Source organism: Rattus norvegicus, chromosome Y, assembly GCF_036323735.1.
Source record: "Rattus norvegicus strain BN/NHsdMcwi chromosome Y, GRCr8, whole genome shotgun sequence".
Lineage (NCBI taxonomy): Eukaryota > Metazoa > Chordata > Mammalia > Rodentia > Muridae > Rattus > Rattus norvegicus.
In genome coordinates this window covers 54697064-54716061 of record NC_086040.1, presented here as the reverse complement: position 1 = coordinate 54716061, position 18998 = coordinate 54697064, and the positions used below count along the sequence as shown (strand labels likewise).

At 39.8% G+C, this 18998-nt stretch overlaps 1 pseudogene; it reads right to left on the bottom strand.

The window, feature by feature from the left end:
- Positions 1 to 15298: 15298 nt before the first annotated feature.
- LOC134484515 (large ribosomal subunit protein eL19-like) lies at positions 15299 to 15880 on the bottom strand (annotated as a pseudogene).
- Positions 15881 to 18998: the final 3118 nt, after the last annotated feature.

The window sequence follows — 18998 nt, the reverse complement described above, 5'->3', positions numbered from 1 at the left end:
ATGTGCATCTGTATCAGTCAGGTCCTGGCAGAGCCTCTCAGAGGACAGCCATACCAGACTCCTGTTTGCAGGCACATCTCAGCATCAACAACAGTGTCCATTTTGATGTCTGCAGATCTCTGGATGGCCTTTCTTACAGCCTCTGCTCCATATTTACCCCTGGGTCCTTCCTCCATATGCCTCCCATGATAATTTTCTTCTCCCTTCTATTTGGGATTGAAGAAGTCCCTCTTTGTCCTTTCTTGTTAAGCTTCAGAGTGTATATGATTTTATTGTGGATATTCTGAGCTCTTGGGTTAATTTCCACTTACAAGTGAGTGCATTCTATGTGTGTTTATTTGTGTTTGTATTACTTGACTCAGGATGATATTTTCTAGTTTCATCCATTTGCCTATGTCTCCTTATGGTCTCCTTTAATTCTTTAAGGGATGTTTGTGTTTCCTCTATAAGGGCTTCTATCTCTTTACTTCTGTTGTCCTGTATTTCTTTGATGGAATTATTTATCTCCTTCTTAATATCCTTTAACACCATCATGTTAAGTGATTTGAAGTACAAACATTATTTTTTTCTTTTCTGTTGTGTTGAGGGTATCCTAGCCATGTGTTGGCGTGAGAACTGGGTTCTCATGATGTCATGTAACCTTGGTTTATATTGCTTAGGATATTATACTTCCCTATCAACATCTCGTTGTCTCTGGGGTTAGCTGGTTTTACTGTCTCTGATAATGGATTGATCCTCCTGTAAGCCTATGTGTCAAGACTCCAGGGACACTAACTCTCTCTTGAAGAATCTTGTGTACCAAGAGCTGTGGATCAGGTTCAGCGACAAGGAATAGATAGAAACCAGAAGTATCCTGTAACAGACTGCCCCTATGTTCCTGGGTTCTGAGGGCTCAAGGCAGTTCCTCCTTAAAAGTGGTAGTCTCTCCTGTGATCTTGAGTTTGTCAGCACTCCTGGAAGTCCAGCCATTTCCTGGTAGTATATGGGGAGAGAGAGATGAGGTACAGGTTCAGCTCGGTAACACAGCTTTGGGTCCTCTTGGTTTTTAATCTTTCACTGAAAGATCTCACAAATGAAATTTGACTCTGTGACCAGAAGCCGCTAGGAATGATCATCTCTTTGTATTTTCAGAGATGGGGCCACAAATGATTGGCACCTGGCATTTTTACATGGGTGCTATCAATTAAAATTAGGTATCGTTTTCTTTCATGTCAAATGTATTCCTAGCTGAGATAATTGGTCACTCAACAAAGCATTGCTGTTGAATATGAAATCAACTATCGTTGACAAATAAAAATATTAGACAATGTCATCTAGGTCATTGAATTGTAATATATTGAAGAACTCACATAAATACTTCATGATGGTTTAAACAATGAATGGAATGCATATTCGTTAAAGAGAAGAATAGTATAACGTTTATTTTTACAACTTACTGAATCATGTAATAAATAATAAGTCTCCATTAATGTACCAGGCTCCATACTAGTGGTATAGATTAGGAATGAATGGAAAGTATTATGAGCTTTCTCTTATAAAATTGCATTATAATATAAGAAAAAAGAAAGATGAATTCATAAATCAGTGTGTTGGAATTGATTGTATGCAAATAATAGAAGAGTATATCTTAGAAATAAGGTCATGGAGATTGTCTAAGGAAGTGACAGCTAAGTTAAATTAGATGAAAAATAATTGAACTATATTTCAGGCAATATTACTATAAGTATAAGGTCAATAAAAGGAAAAGAGCTTGCATATACGAAAAGTATATGTGAGCTCTCTGCTCCCAAACCCCGTGGGAGAGGGACCTCACCGCCTGATCAGGTGGGCACTCCTGAGGCTGCAGAGCGGAGGAGACCACCAACATTGCCCACCCCTGCCCACATCCCTGGCCCAAGAGGCAACTGTATAAGGCCTCTGGGTTCCCGTGGGGGAGGGCCCAGGAGCAGCAGGACCCCTGCGCCTGAGACACCGCCGGAACCTGAAGGAAACAGACCAGATAAACAGTTCTCTGCACCCAAATCCCGTGGGAGGGAGAGCTAAACCTTCAGAGAGGCAGACACACCTGGGAAACCAGAAGAGACTGTACTCTGTGCACATCCAGACGCCAGAGGAAAACACCAAACGTCATCTGGAACCCTGGTGCACGGAGGTTCCCGGAAAGAGCGGCACAGATCTTCCTGGTTGCTGCCGCCTCGGAGAGGACTTAGGCAGTACCCCACGAGCAAACTTGAGCCTTGGAACCACAGGTAGGACCAACTTTTCCCCTGCAAGAAACCTGCCTGGTGAACTCAAGACACAGGCCCACAGGAACAGCTGAAGACCTGTAGAGAGGAAAAACTACACGCCCGAAAGCAGAACACTCTGTCCCCATAACTGGCTGAAAGAAAACAGGAAAACAGGTCTACAGCACACCTGACACACAGGCTTATAGGACAGTCTAGCCACGGTCAGAAATAGCAGAACAAAGTAACACTAGAGATAATCTGATGGCAAGAGGCAAGCGCAGGAACCCAAGCAACAGAAACCAAGACTACATGGCATCATCGGAGCCCAATTCTCCCACCAAAGCAAACACGAAATATCCAAACACACCAGAAAAGCAAGATCTAGTTTCAAAATCATATTTGATCATGATGCTGGAGGACTTCAAGAAAGACATAAAGAACTCCCTTAGAGAACAAGTAGAAGCCTACAGAGAGGAATCGCAAAAATCCCTGAAAGAATTCCAGGAAAACACCATAAAACAGTTGAAGGAATTAAAAATGGAAATAGAAGCAATCAAGAAAGAACACATGGAAACAACCCTGGACATAGAAAATCAAAAGAAAAGACAAGGAGCTGTAGATACAAGCTTCACCAACAGAATACAAGAGATGGAAGAGAGAATCTCGAGAGCAGAAGATTCCATAGAAATCATTGACTCAACTGTCAAAGATAATGTAAAGCAGAAAAAGCTACTGGTCCAAAACATACAGGAAATCCAGGACTCAATGAGAAGATCAAACCTAAGGATAATAGGTATAGAAGAGAGTGAAGACTCCCAGCTCAAAGGGCCAGTAAATATCTTCAACAAAATCATAGAAGAAAACTTCCCTAACCTAAAAAAAGAGATACCCATAGGCATACAAGAAGCCTACAGAACTCCAAATAGATTGTACCAGAAAAGAAACACCTCCCGTCACACAATAGTCAAAACACCAAACACACAAAATAAAGAAAGAATATTAAAAGCAGTAAGGGAAAAAGGTCAAGTAAAATATAAAGGCAGACCTATCAGAATCACACCAGACTTTTCGCCAGAAACTATGAAGGCCAGAAGATCCTGGACAAGATGTCATACAGACCCTAAGAGAACACAAATGCCAGCCCAGGTTACTGTATCCTGCAAAACTCTCAATTAACATAGATGGAGAAACCAAGATATTCCATGACAAAACCAAATTTACACAATATCTTTCTACAAATCCAGCACTACAAAGGATAATAAAGGGTAAAGCCCAACATAAGGAGGCAAGCTATACCCTAGAAGAAGCAAGAAACTAATCGTCTTGGCAACAAAACAAAGAGAAGAAAAGCATACAAACATAACCTCACATCCAAATATGAATATAACAGGAAGCAATAATCACTATTCCTTAATATCTCTCAACATCAATGGCCTCAACTCCCCAATAAAAAGACATAGATTAACAAAGTGGATACGCAATGAGGACCCTGCATTCTGCTGTCTACAGGAAACACACCTCAGAGACATAGACAGACACTACCTCAGAGTGAAAGGCTGGAAAACAACTTTCCAAGCAAATGGTCAGAAGAAGCAAGCTGGAGTAGCCATTCTAATATCAAATAAAATCAATTTTCAATTAAAAGTCATCAAAAAAGATAAGGAAGGACACTTCATATTCATCAAAGGAAAAATCCACCAAGATGAACTCTCAATCCTCATCTTCGATTGGTTTATATACAAGTGTGCAATTTCTAGGCTTGAAAGTAAAACGATGCTATCTGGTACTGGATAGAGGAGCCTTATTTTTTATTATGGCAGCTTGCTATTTTTGTAACATGGTGATTTGGTTGAACACAATAAAGTACAGTAGTAACTGATCTCCCCTTCTTCCTGGATGAGTGAGGAGATGATTAAATGTTGATGTCAGCATCCTTGAGCATATTCAGATGAGCTTCTGCTTCTGTTGAAAAGGATGCTGTGTTTGATTGTGGTCCGAAGCTTTGAAGCACTACTTGCCATCTCCTTCCTTTGAGGTCTCACTGTTTAAACATAACAGATTTGATAGCTTGTTGGTAAGGTGAGGTCCAGCTTGTCTCCACTAGGTCATCTTCATGTGAATCGGCGGTTATACGGTTTTGTTCTAGGGATATTTCATTTTTTTAATAACGGTTTTAGCTGACATTCATGGAGAGAATGAATCCTTAGAACTCTGCCACTAGTGAAAGGAAATCCTGTCTAGAGTATGTTTCTTTACAAAGCTGTGTCACACCATCCTTCGGGACCTCTGCTGGAAGAGTAGAATCAAGTCTCAAATAATGCCTTTTAAATTGTATCCTCTAGTATTATAGATGTAGGACAGTACTGTATCATACCTCTGTGGATGTAAAATAGCTTGTACCTGCTTTATGATACGTAGTAGTGACCGTGCTTTATCAGAGCTGTTTTTAATGATGTTGCTCAGAATGTTTTCTTTCCAGATGATGATTGAGAAGCTAATTAAAAAAAAAATGGTGCCAGGTACCACAAGAGTTAAAAAAAAAAAGTATACGTGAAAGTAGTTTGTATAGATTAAGTGATGGAAGAGAGGACCAAATAAAGCTGAAGCTTAGATATCACATATGGGCTTACAGAAACAATATGAGAGATGTAAATTTTTATTTATGGAAAATGTCTAAGAAATCATTGAATAGTTTTAAATAAGTTTGTTTAACTCTCTATGTACATACTAAGGGACTCTGGTTACTTATGTATTATGAAATGATACACAGAATGACTTGAAGGATGTTTTTGAAGTCAATCTGGAAGTAGTGTCGGTGATAAAGAAAAAGATTCATATCATACAGCTATGTTGGAAATTTATGTGTTTTGTAGTAGACTGATTATGGAGAGGGCTGGAAGAAAGAAAGACAATGTCTTGCTTTGAGCAAATGAAAATATGTTGGAGTTATTTACTATGATGCGGAATATTTCATGATAAGTGTTTTTAGGAGAATTTTAAAGGAATATATTTTAAATCGATTTACTTGAAGATGCTTGAGAGAACCTCTAACTCACTAGAAATTCTTTTTTACTGTTCAAGGTTTGGTGATTTAAGCCATTTCTCAGACCATGAATCAATAGCTGTAATATACCAAAAAAATTAATTTAATAGATGTATTTTTTCACATTATATCTGGTAGTTCTTATAACTCTATAGAACAGCTCATACACGAGATACAGTGATGAGCAATACCCAGGCTCCATGCAGGTGGAAGAGCCATGGGTGTACAGAAGACTAAAACAAGGAAAAGTCAAAATAAGAAGAGAAAAGTATGCAGGCATAACAATGAAAGAATTGTAGAATGAGAACTACATAATACTCAACCAAACAAATGACAGCCATGATAAATAAAAAGAAATCTGAACCCAGGTGATCAAACTGAACCCGTAAACAGCAGAAACACAGTTCCTAGAAGCATCCAGAAAAGAAACAGAAATTTCCCACGAAAGAGGGATAGCAATTGACATAAATGCCAGAATAGTCTTTAAAAACATCCTCCAAAAACGAAAGAATGTAGCTATCTAATGAAAACTTCATGGATTATGGAAATTGTCTTTCAAGAATGTGCTTAAAGAACATGTATGGCTTCACATTGGAGAAGGATGTTGACACTATTGTAATCCACACAAAGTCTTAGCCATAGCTCAGCATCAGCTCCTTATGTCACCTGAAAGAGGAATGATAAATTGTGTGATAGAACCAGTGAAGGTCAGACCCAAAGGTTCTAAGTCTGTGTCCCCTAATATTCCAAGGACGTAATCAGTAAATCCCAGGAACACTATAATGCTATAAAAAAGCCATTTAAAATGAAATATACAACATATAAGGCCAGATATATTGAGTGTTGCTATGCTTTTTCTGGTTTAAAAAGTCAGAGATAAAAGTTAGAGATTAGGAGATTTACATTTGAACACAAAACAAATTCTAAAAATTAATCACAATTTGGTTATTTTAAAATCATCCAATAGAGAAGTACCTGAAATTTGAATGAAAAAATTCAGTTGTGAAGATCAAAGCCATAACCTACTTGGAGCCAGGCAGGCCCTGATCTATATTTCAAGCTCTTAGGATTTTGAGAAAAGTTCTCACATTTTTCATGTTAGCCTTGTACTAACTGCTCTGAAGCTCTCACGTGTTAATCTCTGGCCTCCTATTTGTCAGCCCCTTCTCAGATTTTATGGTATAATTAAAGGCATGAGTCATTACTAGTAAATGAAAGCAAAGCAAAGCAAAGAAAACAAAACAATTACACAATTTGTAGTGTGTGTGGCTTCATGTATGAATGTGTGTGCATCTCTATGTTTATTTGCATATATGTCTGTACAAATATATGTCACACTTCACAGGTGGATAACTAGAGTCCAACTTTCCAGCATCGAATCATGGACCCAATGATGTCATGAAACTTGCACAGCAGTTACTCTTATCTTAAATCCATTTTGAACTCCCTTCCAACATTTCTTTTAAAAGCAAAAAATTTACGTCTAAAGAAATGATGTAAAGTTTAAATGTTTCAGTACATTTTTCCACAATGTCTACATAGTTTGTATTAAAATAAGATAATCATTTGAGACACTAATTTCACTTTTTTTCATGTCCCTACATGAAAAATCTAGCATTGGTGTCTATAAATTAGACCGACACATGAGAAAGGATGATGATGCATCTTTGTTCGGAGGAGATACTCAGGCTTAGTTTGCCTTTCACAGTAAGGTGTGTTCTTGTCCCAACTTTATATTTATAACAGATTAAATTTCTAATCTACATTCAGACAATAATTTTACCTATACGCTATTTTATTCCTCATGAAAATGTAGAATATTCAGGGTTATGTATTACAAAGTAAGTTATTTTATTTCCTTGAATTTAAAGAATAATACATTCTTTTTCTGATTCCACATAATCAGAAATTAAAACATGGCATAAAATATTGAGAAATAAATAAAAATAAATATTTGATAAAAAATAGTGGTGATCGTTTCGGGACATAACAGAGCTAAGTTGCATGGTTAGAAATAGTTATGTCCCGAATTTCATTATGTATATTTTTAAGTTTGTTGTTTTTTTAATTACTAAATTGTAACATCCCCTGCCCTTCTGTTTCTTTGCTATAAAGGTTATATTTAAAAATGCTGAAATGTTCAAGATGACTTCAGTAAATATGTGGCCTATAATATATTTTGATTTGAAGAATAGAACAGAATGTTTGATAGTGAGAAACTCAAGGAGAGGGGATGGGAATTCTTTTGTATTTGGAAATGCAACATTGAGAATTGCTACAGAACTGGACTATTGTGAACTCTCTGTCAAGGTGCAATGCATTAAGGGACACTGAGGCAACACAGTAACAGTACAATTGATGTCTGTATCAGTTAGATGGAACAGAAATTCTTTGTACGAATGATCAAAATAATAAAAGGCTCATTGGTTTCCTTTACCCAATGCATGTTTTAGGGGTAGATTTGGAAGTTCCTGATATTATAGTTGATATGAAAGACTTTCTGAGACCTAGACTGAAACATACCTTATACGTCTAGAATCTTGTCCCGAGTCTAATGACAGAATAAAGAAAGTCCTGAAATGTAGTTACTGTGCTGGCCATTTATATAAAAATAAATTCCACACTCGGAAGTGCATTTGAAGAGCTGAGGCATCATGCTAGATGAGGAATGGTTTACTGTAGCAGAAGGTGTTTGCTTGTCAACCCAAGTCAAAGTTACACTCTTTGGAAATGGCTCAGTGCACATCACAAGACAGAGGAGGTGCTATGTCTAAACATCATATGGCAACTGCCTTCCTGAAGTGAAGAAAAATAAGTGAGAGAGGTTCCCATTGCACAAGACATACTCTGGCAAGAGACAGAAGAACGGTATGTCACAGATCACAAAATTTCCTCCAATTATCACTTTCCCTAGTCTATGTCACAGATCAGAAAATGTCCTCAAATTATCAGTGTACATAATCTATGTCACAGATCAGAAAATGTTCTTCAATTATCACTGTACCTAGTATATGTCACAGATCAGATAGGGTCCTCAATTATCATTGTACCTAGTCTATGTCACAGATGAGAAAATATCCACAATTATCAGTGTACCTCATCTATGTCACAGATGAGAAAATGTCCTCAATTAACAGTGTACCTAGTCTAATCAAGCCAATATTGGAAGAATCATAGAAACATAGTAACTATGTCTGAATGCGTAATGGAACACATGCAAACGAACCTCATCTTAGCCTAGGCCTGCATCTCAGTGAGTCTCTTTTTTTGGGAAATGAAGCCTTCTCAAAACCCATTCCTTGAATATTTTCTTTGTAAGAAGAGAGAAAGGATGCATATCATCATTGTTCAGTTTGGGGAAAGATTCTAGATGATCTCCAACTTTTTGATTTTAAAATTTCTAGAAGTACATTAAGACTATTGTTGGTGTGATCTATTTCTCCATCTTCAATCTATACTTGAGATGAATTATTTTCAAAACTTTGGTATGTTGATTCATTAAAGTATCTCCTTCAATACCCCATCTCCATTCCGTTGTTCTGCCAATGTAATTTCAAAAACCAGCTGATAGCTGACAAAGTCAATTCTCTCCAATTTTTTTTGAATAACCATCACTTTCTATTATCCTCCCCCTGTATCCCTTTGACTCAGTGCTGAAGTTAGACCCTCTTTATTTCTGTCAAGCTCTGTCATAATCTCTCTAAATAGACTACTAATTTCTTTTAATTTAAATAAGGACATGTCAAAGACTTTTGTCCTAACACACTTGCAGACACATTCATCAGAAAGAAAACACCCCAAACTTGATCCCACTGAAATTCACTGAACATCGAGAGCAGAAAAAATGATATGCATTATTCTGTTAATTTTTTTTTCCTTTTTTCTTTATTAATTTGAGTATTTCTCATTTCCATTTCTATTGGTATTCTCTTTACAGGTTTCCCGACCAACATCCCCCTAGCCCCCCCCACTCCCCTTCTATATGGGTATTTCCCTCACCATCCTCCCTACATTAACCCCTCCCTCCCAACAATCACATTGACTGGGGTTCAGTCTTAGCAGGATCAAGGGCTTCCCCTTCCATGGTGATCTTGCTAGGTTATTCATTGCTACCTATGTGTTCAGAGTCCAGGGTCAGTCCATGTATAGTCTTTAGGTAGTGACTTAGTCCCTGGAAGCTCTAGTTGCTTGGCATTGTTGTTCATAAGGGGTCTCAAGCCCCTTCAAGCTCTTCCAGTTCTTTCTCTGATTCCTTCAACAGGCATCCTATTCTCAGTTCAGTGGTTTGCTGCTGGAATCTGCCTCTGTATTTGCTGTATTCAGGCTGTGTCTCTCAGTAGAGATCTAGATCTGGCTCCTGTCAGCCTGCATTTCTTTGCTTCATCCATCTTGTCTAATTTGGTGGCTTTATATGTATGGGCCACATGTAGGGCAGACTCTGAATGGGTGTTCTTTCTGTCTCTGTTTTAAGCTTTGCTTCTCTATTCCCTCCCAAGGGTATTCTTGTTCCCCCATTTAAAGAAGGAGTGAGGCATTCACATTTTGATCATCTGTCTTGAGTTTCATGTGTTCTATGACCTAGGGTAATTCAAGCATTTGGGCTAATAGCCTCTTATCAATAAGTGCATACCATGTGTGTTTTTCTGTAGTTGTGTTACCTCACTCAGGATGATATTTTCCAGTAAAACCATTTGTCTATGAATTTCATAAAGGCAATGTTTTTGACAGCTGAGTAATATTCCATTGTGTAGATGTACCACATTTTCTATATCCATTCCACTGTTGAAGGGTATCTGTGTTCTTCCCAGCTTCTGGCTGTTATAAATAAGGCTGCTATGAACATAGTGGAGCACGTGTTTTTTTATATGTTGGGGCATCTTTTGGGTATATGCCCAAGGGTGGTATAGATGGATCCTCAGGTAGTTCAATGTCCAATTTCAGAGGAACCTCCAGACTGATATCCAGAATAGTTTTACCAGTCTGCAATTCCACCAACAATGGAGGAGTGTTCCTCTTTCTCCACATCCTCTCCAGGATTTGTTGTCACCTGAGTTTTTGATCTTAGCCATTCTCACTGGTGTGAGGTGAAATCTCAGGGTTGTTTTCATTTGCATTTCCCTTATGACTAAAGATGTTGAACATTTCTTTAGGTGTTTCTCAGCCATTTGGCATTCCTCAGCTGTGAATTCTTTGTTTAGCTCTGAACCCCATTTTTTAATAGGGTTATTTGTCTCCCTGTGGTCTAACTTCTTGAGTTCTTTGTATATTTTGGATATAAACCCTCTATCTGTTGTAGGATTGTAAAGAACTTTTCCCAATCTGTTGGTTGCCATTTTCTCCTAACCACAGTGTCCTTTGCCTTACAGAAGCTTTGCAGTTTTATGAGATTCCATTTGTCAACTCTGATCTTAGAGCATAAGCCATTTGTGTTTTGTTCAGGAATTTTTGTCCAGTCCCCATGTGATCGAGATGCTGCCCTAGTTTCTCTTCTGTTTGTTTGCGTGTATCTGGTTTGATGTGGAGGTCCTTGATCCACTTGGACTTAAGCTTTGTATACGGTGATAAGCACGGATCGATTTGCATTCTTCTACATGTTGACCTCCAGTTGAACCAGCACCATTTGCTGAAAATGCTATCTTTTTTCCAAAGAATGGTTTTGGCTCCTTTGTCAAAAATTAGGTGCCCATAAGTGTGTGGGTTCATTTCTGGGTCTTCAATTCTGTTCCATTGGTCTATCTTTCTGTCCCTGTACCAATACTCTTCATTTTTTATCACTATTGCTCTGTATTATTCCTTGAGTTCAGGGATAGGTATTCCCCCTGAAGTCCTTTTATTGTTGAGAATACTTTTAGCTATCCTGGGTTTTTTGTTATTTCAGGTGAATTTGCATATTGTTCTGTCTAACTCTTTGAAGAATTGGATTGGTATTTTGATGGGGATTTCATTGAATCTGTAGATCGCTTTTGGTAAAATGGCCATTTTTTTTTTCTATATTAATCCTGCCAATCCATGAGCATGGGAGATCTTTCCATCTTCAGAAGTCTTCTTCAATTTCTTTCTTCAGAGTCTTTAAGTTCATATTGTACAGATCTTTTACTTGCTTGGATAAAGTCAAACCGAGGTATTTTATATTGTTTGGGTCTATTATGAAGAGTGTCGTTTCCCTAATTTCTTTCTCGGCTTGTTTCTCTTTTGTGTCGAGAAAGGCTACTGATTTATTTGAGATTATTTTATACGCAGCCAATTTGCTGACATAGTTCTCTCGTGGAACTTTTGGGATCACTTAAATATACTATCATATCATGTTTAAATAGTGAAATTTTGACTTTTTCTTTACCAATCTGTATACCCTTGATTTACTTTCGTTGTCTGATTGATCTGGCTAGAACTTCAAGAACTATATTGCATAAGTAGGGAGAGAGTGGGCAGCCTTGTTTAGTCCCTGATTATAGTGGGATTGCTGCAAGTTTCTCTCCATTTAGTTTAATGTTTCCAACTCGTTTGCTATATATAGCTTTTACTATGTTTAGGTATGGGCCTTGAATTCCTAACTTTCAAGGACTTTTATCATGAAGTGGTGTTTAATTTTGTAAAATGCTTTCTCAGCGTCTAATGAAATGATCTTGTGGATTTGTTCTTTCAGTTTGTTTATATAATGGACCACGATGATGGTTTTCCATATATTAAACCATCCCTGCATGCCTGGGATGAAGCCTACTTGATCATGGTGGATGATTGTTTTGATGTTTTCTTGGATTCGATTTGTCAGAATTTTATTGAGTATTTTTGCTTCGACATTCATAAGTGAAATTGGTCTGAAGTTCGCTTTCTTTGATGGGTCTTTGCGTGGTTTAGGTATACGAGTAATTGTGGCTTCGTAGAAGGAATTTGGTAGTGCTCCATCTGTTTCAATTATGTGGAACAATTTGGATAGTATTGATATGAAGTCTTCTATGGAGGTCTGATAGAATTCTGCACTAAACCCCTATGGACCTGGGATCTTTTACGTTGGGAGACCTTTAATGACTGCTTCTATTTCCTTATTAGTTATGGGGTTGTTTAACTGTTTTTCTGTTCCTGATTTAACTTCGGTGCCTAGTATCTGTCTAGGAATTTGTCCATTTTTAATCTGTAAGCACACACACACACACACACACACACACACACACACACACACGGAAGTCAAAGGACAATTTGTGAGGGTCAGCTCTCTCCTTCTACCATGTGGGCCCTGGGTATCAAACTTAGGTTGTCAGGCTTGGGACAACCCTGGGTCAAGCATATTAAAACCACTATGATGCCTTTATCACTATAGGCTAGTTTTTGCTTCCTGGAATATACACATGGATTCAGGATACAAGCTCTTGTCCCTACTCTCTTCTTTCAAGATTTCAAGTTCAGTCCTTGCTTCTGCCTAGCTGTATGGTGGTTGTGAGCTTTCTTTTGGCTCCTTCCAAGCAGAGTCATAGAGGAGGATCAATAACAGTTAATCAGTATTTTCAACACATTACTGTATTATCATGGGTCCCCAGGGCAAGGTACATCAAGGCCGGGCAATAACCAGGCTAGCTTTTACTTGCTCCTAAGAATGTTTTTTAAAGTTTCTCCTCTAATCAGCCTGGTCTACAAAACAAGTTCCAGGCCAGCAAAATATACATTGTAAGGTCTTGTCTCAAACATAAAGTGCAACAAAATACAATAAATACAATAAAATATAATAAACACAAGAAAAATAAAATTTTATAGCTATAATCATAGAAAGATTATTTGTCCTCAACATTTATGCTTGCATGTCAGAACAGGATTCAATGTACAATTGTCTTAAAACTCTTCCAGGCAAGTCAAACATCCAGGGAGGGGCTGATGTGGAATTGCTAACCAACTGGACTAATTGAAGAAATGTTAAAAGGGTGCCACAGAGACGACATAGTAATTAAGAATGCAAACTGCATTTACAGAAGATCTGAGTTTGGATTCAGGCTCCTGTGTCCTGTAAGCCACAACCACTTGTTATTTCAGCTCCAGGGGATCTACCTCCCGTTACTGGCTTTCATGGACACTGTGCTCATATGTGTATACACACACACACACACACACACACACACACACACACACACACGGACACACACGGACACACACACAGATAACTAAAAATTAAAAAGTAGACTTTGAGAAAGAATGTTACAGAAGAATCATTTAAGGAGATGAAATAATGAGTCAGAAATTCATATCCATACACAGAAATCAGTGCATGAGGAACAAAATAATTAAAACAGGACTAAAACTAACATTTTCAGTCATGATTGCTCTGTAACATGAAATAATAGCAATATATGTTCACATTTGAAGTAAATATAAAATAGACAGCAAGCTAGACCAGATGGGAAGGAGTAATTGGAAATATAAGATTCCACGGCTACATATTAATACAACCAAAGCAGTATTTAACTAGGGGTGAGTCTGGATTCTTTGACACATATTGTAAATACCAGGTGTGGTGGGAACACATAAAACAAATGTTTTAATTTTTTTTTTAATACATCTCAATCCTGAGGATCAGGGAAACCAGAATATCTGCTTACATAATGCTATTAGAAAAAGAGTGGCCTCATCTTTAGAGCCCATTCTTGGGAAGTTGAAAAAAAAATCCGGGTTATGTCTACTGGGTTTGAAGAACAAGTGGACTTTGATGAGTTGGTAGCCAGAGTGCCTGCAACATCTAAAAAACAGTACTGGAGAGAACAGTGAGAGACTCAAAGAAGATCACACTGTGCCTGGCCCACCTTCTGCTGACTCTTCTACTGACAAACTTGGACAGGTAATGTCCCCACACATCCCAGGTTCATATAAACCTTCCTCTCTTGCCATAGAGATCTTGGATCTTCCACTTTTCCAGTAGTTTATGGAACAATCCAAATGTTTCCAAGGATCTATAGGTCATTCCACATTTGCCCAGGTGTGCAAAGTCTTCCCACAGATCCTGAAAAGAAATCACACATTCTCCTCTTCCAGAAGGAGTGTCTTTTTTTATTCCATCTTTATTAAATTGGGTATTTCTTATTTACATTTCAAATGTTATTCCCTTTCCTGGTTTCCAGGCTATCATCTCCCTAGCACCTCCCACTCCACTTCTATAGGGGTGTTCATCTCCTGATCCACCCCCACATTCTGTCCTTTCCCAACAATCCCATTCACTGGGAGTTCAGTCTTGGCAGGACCAGAGACTTCCCCTTCCACTGGTGCAGGACTCCCAGCTGCCGAGATGGTTATTTTCTGCCCATGTGCACACACGTGTGCTGATAAGCCCGCAAACCCTCTATTCCTCTGGGAGAATGTTGCCCTAGAGATATAAAAGCCAGGATATAGGTATCGAGGCCATGGCAGCCTGAGAGTTCTGCAGAGGCTGACAGTCTCCACTGCTCCTTCTGTGACAATTAGTGTTGAATGTCTTGGAATTCTGAAGTGGCTTTTGTTGTATTGACTGACTTGTTAGCAGAAATGTGAGAGCATCAGTAAACCACACAGAGGTGGCTCATATCTCACAGGTGACAGGACTGGCACTTGTGCTTGCCCAGATGTCCTTTTATGGTGTGGATGTGTTTCTCTCCCTCTCCAAGTAGTCTTTGGTGCAGGGAAAAATTCCGTTATCTCTTTCTCCATAAAATGATATTCAGCTCTGGTTTGAAAGTCAAACCAACAGCCATGTGTGCTATGGAACAATAATGAGGACAGATCCTTTTACATATGCAAATGTATTCCGAGTGATACTTTGGATTTATAATTGTAAGATTATTATCAGCAGGTAATGAAATTAAGATTTAAATATTGTGCTCCATTTAAAATGCGCTATATATTAGGGTTTCCAGAGAAACAGAAATAGCAGAATGAATACACATTGTCTTAGTTAGCTTTCCATTGCTCTGAAGAGACACAATAGCCAAGGTAACTCTTTTTTATTTTAAGGCTTGTTTTATTTTAATGACTGATCATGTGAGGCCACAGTGAGGTCACTTACGTGAAGGAAGCTTTATTTCTTGGTCTCTTCCTCCTTGGATATAGTCTGGATGATCTCCTCCTTCTTGGTCTGGAGGCACTCCTCTCACCCGATTTTGTGCTTCCTTGGTCTTAGACCTGCCAGCCTCAGCCTGGTCAGCTAGTAGCTTCTTGCGGGACACATCTGCCTTCAGATTGTGGATCTGCTCCATAAGCATCCATTGGTTTTTAAATACATTCCTTTTGACCTTCAGTTACAGACTGTGATACATATGGTGGTAAATCTTCTTAGATTCCCAGTATCTCCTGAGAAGCCAGTGCAGGATCCTTATCCTTCTCATCCAGGTCACCCTCTCAGGCACCCAAGTGTTGGCAGTACTCTTTCTCTTCCCTATGACCATATGCCTGCCCTTCAAGGTGTTTTTCTGGCAGTGAGCCTGAGAATGGACAGTTACAGGCTTCCAGATGATCAGGCCATCTTCAATCAGCTTCCTGATTAGCTGATGGTAGTTGGCATTGGAGATTTTATTGGTCTCATTGGGGTCCAACTTGACCTCTTTTTACCACAGTGGAGGACACTAGAGGCAAGTCTCTTCTGTAGCCTGAGCATGCTCATGGCTGCAGACACAGAAGCCAAGGTAAGTCTTATAAAGGACAAGATTACATTGCAGCTGGCTTACAGTTTCAGAGGTTCAGTCCATTAACATCATGGCAGGAATCATGGGAGCATCCAGGCAGACTTGGTGCTGGAGGAGCCCAAAGTTCTTGATGCACAGGCAGCAGAAAGGGATTGTCTGTACCACTGAGCATAGTTTGAGTATATACAAATCTCAAAGCAAAGCCACCACAGTGGCACAGGTCCTCCAACAAAGTCACACCTACTCTAACAAAGCCACACCTCTTCCAACAAGGCCACACCCACTCCAACAATGCCACACCTACTCCAAATAGGCCACACCCACTGCAAAAAGGCCACACCAACTCCAACAATGCCACACCTACTCCAACAAGGCCACACCCACTCCAAAAAGGCCGCACCTGCTCCAACAAGGCCACTCTCACTCCAAAATTGCCACACCCACTCCAACAAGGCCACACCCACTCCAACAATGACACACCTACTCCAACAAGGCTACATCTCCTAATAGTATCACTCCTCATGGGTCAAGCATTCAAACATATGAGTCTATGGTTGCCCATTCCTATTCAAACCACCAAACACATTAAAAGGTTATTTGGCTTACAGGACACTCTCTGGATAATCTAACAATGGCTGTCTCATGCAAGGGTACTGAGAACCCAATTGGCTGCTCAGTCTATGATGCTTGATGGCTCAGCCATCTTAACCTGTAGCTGAAGGCACGTGAGTTTCCTGGAGGCGTTGGTCTTCAGTCTACAATGAGATATCAGCAAAGATGTACAGCAGTCACAGTAGAGATGAACTTGCCAGTGAGAGTGAATGCAGGCAGACAAAAATCAAAGCCTCCTTCTTTCACATTCTTAAATCTGGATTGCCACCAGAAGGTACCACCCACACTTAGGGCAAATATTCCTGGTTCAAATAACCTGATCAAGAAAATCCCTCACAAGAGTGCCCAGATGCATGCATTTTAATTGAATTCACAGCCACTCAAGTCAGCAAACAAGATTAGTGATCATGTCTGCCAACTCTTTCATACAATTCATTTTTCGTGTTTGCTTTATATTTGGGCCTGAGATTAACCAATCTGTGCCACTCATATTGCTTAGCCTTGAAGCATTCATCTGCATTCATTCTCACTGGAAATCAAGAATCACATTGTATGTTCACCCCTCTCCTGGCTGATCCCTGCCTCACCAAGGAACCAGTCAGGTTACTCTCATTACAGTCTCAGAGACTGGATGGCTGATAATGAGGCTTCAAGTCCATGATCAGAATCCTGGTAAATTTACTGAAGCCTGCTATCTGGCTTGTAGATGGTGCATTCTGCCTATATTTTCATGAGATAAGAAGGTCCAGTGAGCTCTCTGGGAGTTCCTTTTAAACATAGGTGCACCAATAACACAGAGGAGTCCATCTTTATGCCTGACGACACACCCTCCAAAGGGCTGCTTCCCAATGATGTCATCTTTGGTGACATCTTCCTAGTGGTGGGGTAGGGGAGACATTTAGATCACAGCAACCTCTACCGTTGGAGATGGCTCTCCTCCAGCCTTCACTGGCATAATCAGGCTTCTGTGTGGAGGCAGCACAGGCAATGTAAGTCCCAAGCATGTCCCTGTTATGTCTCCTTGGCCCTAATGTCCCCTGTACTATGACCCTCACCCTGCAACAGCTGTCCTTGTGTGCACCAAAGCTCAGCTTCTTTTCTGTCAGGCACCTGGGATATACCTCTATCTCCTTTTCAACTTATTTGTTAGCTAAATGATATGGGTCAGTAGGTAAACTGCTTGCTGTACATGCATGGAGACCTGAGCTTGGATCCCCAGAGCCAATTTACAAGTCTAAAGCTGTAGCAAGCACTCTGACCCCAGAATCAGAGAGACAGAGACCTGGGGACCTCTGAAGTTCACTGGCCACCCCATAGTCAATGATTTACTTTGGGTTATACTGCTATGAACGGACACCATAACCTAAGTAACTCTTATAAAGACAACATTTAATTGTGATTGGCTAACAGGTTCAGAGGTTCAGTCCATTACCATCTAGGTGGGAACATGGCAGCATCCAGGCAGGTATAGTGCAGGAGGAGCTGAGAGTTCTACATCTGAAGGCTGCTAGGAGAATACTGGCTTCCAGGTATTTAGGATGAGGGTCTTAAAGCACACACCCACAGTAACACACTCACTCCAACAAGGCCACTTCCACTCCAGCAGGGCCATACCTTCTAAAGCTGCTACTCCCTGGGCTGAACGTTCACGCACACACACACACACACAGACAGGCACACAGGCATGCATGCACCCAAACCTTCACAGCGTCAGTTCCCAGATCCCAGTGAGAAAAGCCTACCTCAAAAAGCAAGACAGGCACCGGCAAGATAGCTCAGCATGCAAGGTCACTTGCCACCAAGCCTGAGGATCTGAGTTCAATCCCCAAGACTCACCAGGTTGAAGATGGGACTGTCTCCTACAACATGTCCCTTGGTCTCTACATATGTGTTGTAGAATGTATGTCTCTCACCCGACTAAGTAAAACTATTTAAAAGAGGAATGACACCCAAAATTGTCCTCTGACCTCTACATGCATGCACATACACAAGTCATGAGTGTACACACACACACACACACACACACACACACACACACACACCACTTGTCTTGGATACCAGTCTCATGTAGATATTTTTCAAGATAATACTGGTCTTAGTGCAATTCTTGTTCTATTGTCCAAAGAGAGACACATCTCTAATAGGGCCAGGTATGCAGTAGGCTTTTCCATCTAACGAATAGGAAATGGGAACGTTATGTTTCCCAATTTTAGGATGAAAATCAATTCATTCTGCTCTGTGACCTTGCACGTTCCTGCTTATCTTCAGAAGTGATAGCCAGACATTGCTGTCACCTGGTCAATTGGAAGTGCCAATATGACATTGGGGTGGTACAGGGATGAGAGACAATCTGGTACTGGTCTACACACAAACCCACAGCTATAGGGAGCCGTTCCCCACTTCATTTGGCTTAGTAGGGACAGCATCAGAGGGAAAAGGGCTTATGCCTCTTAAATAAGAAACAAACTTATGCAGTTTCATAGG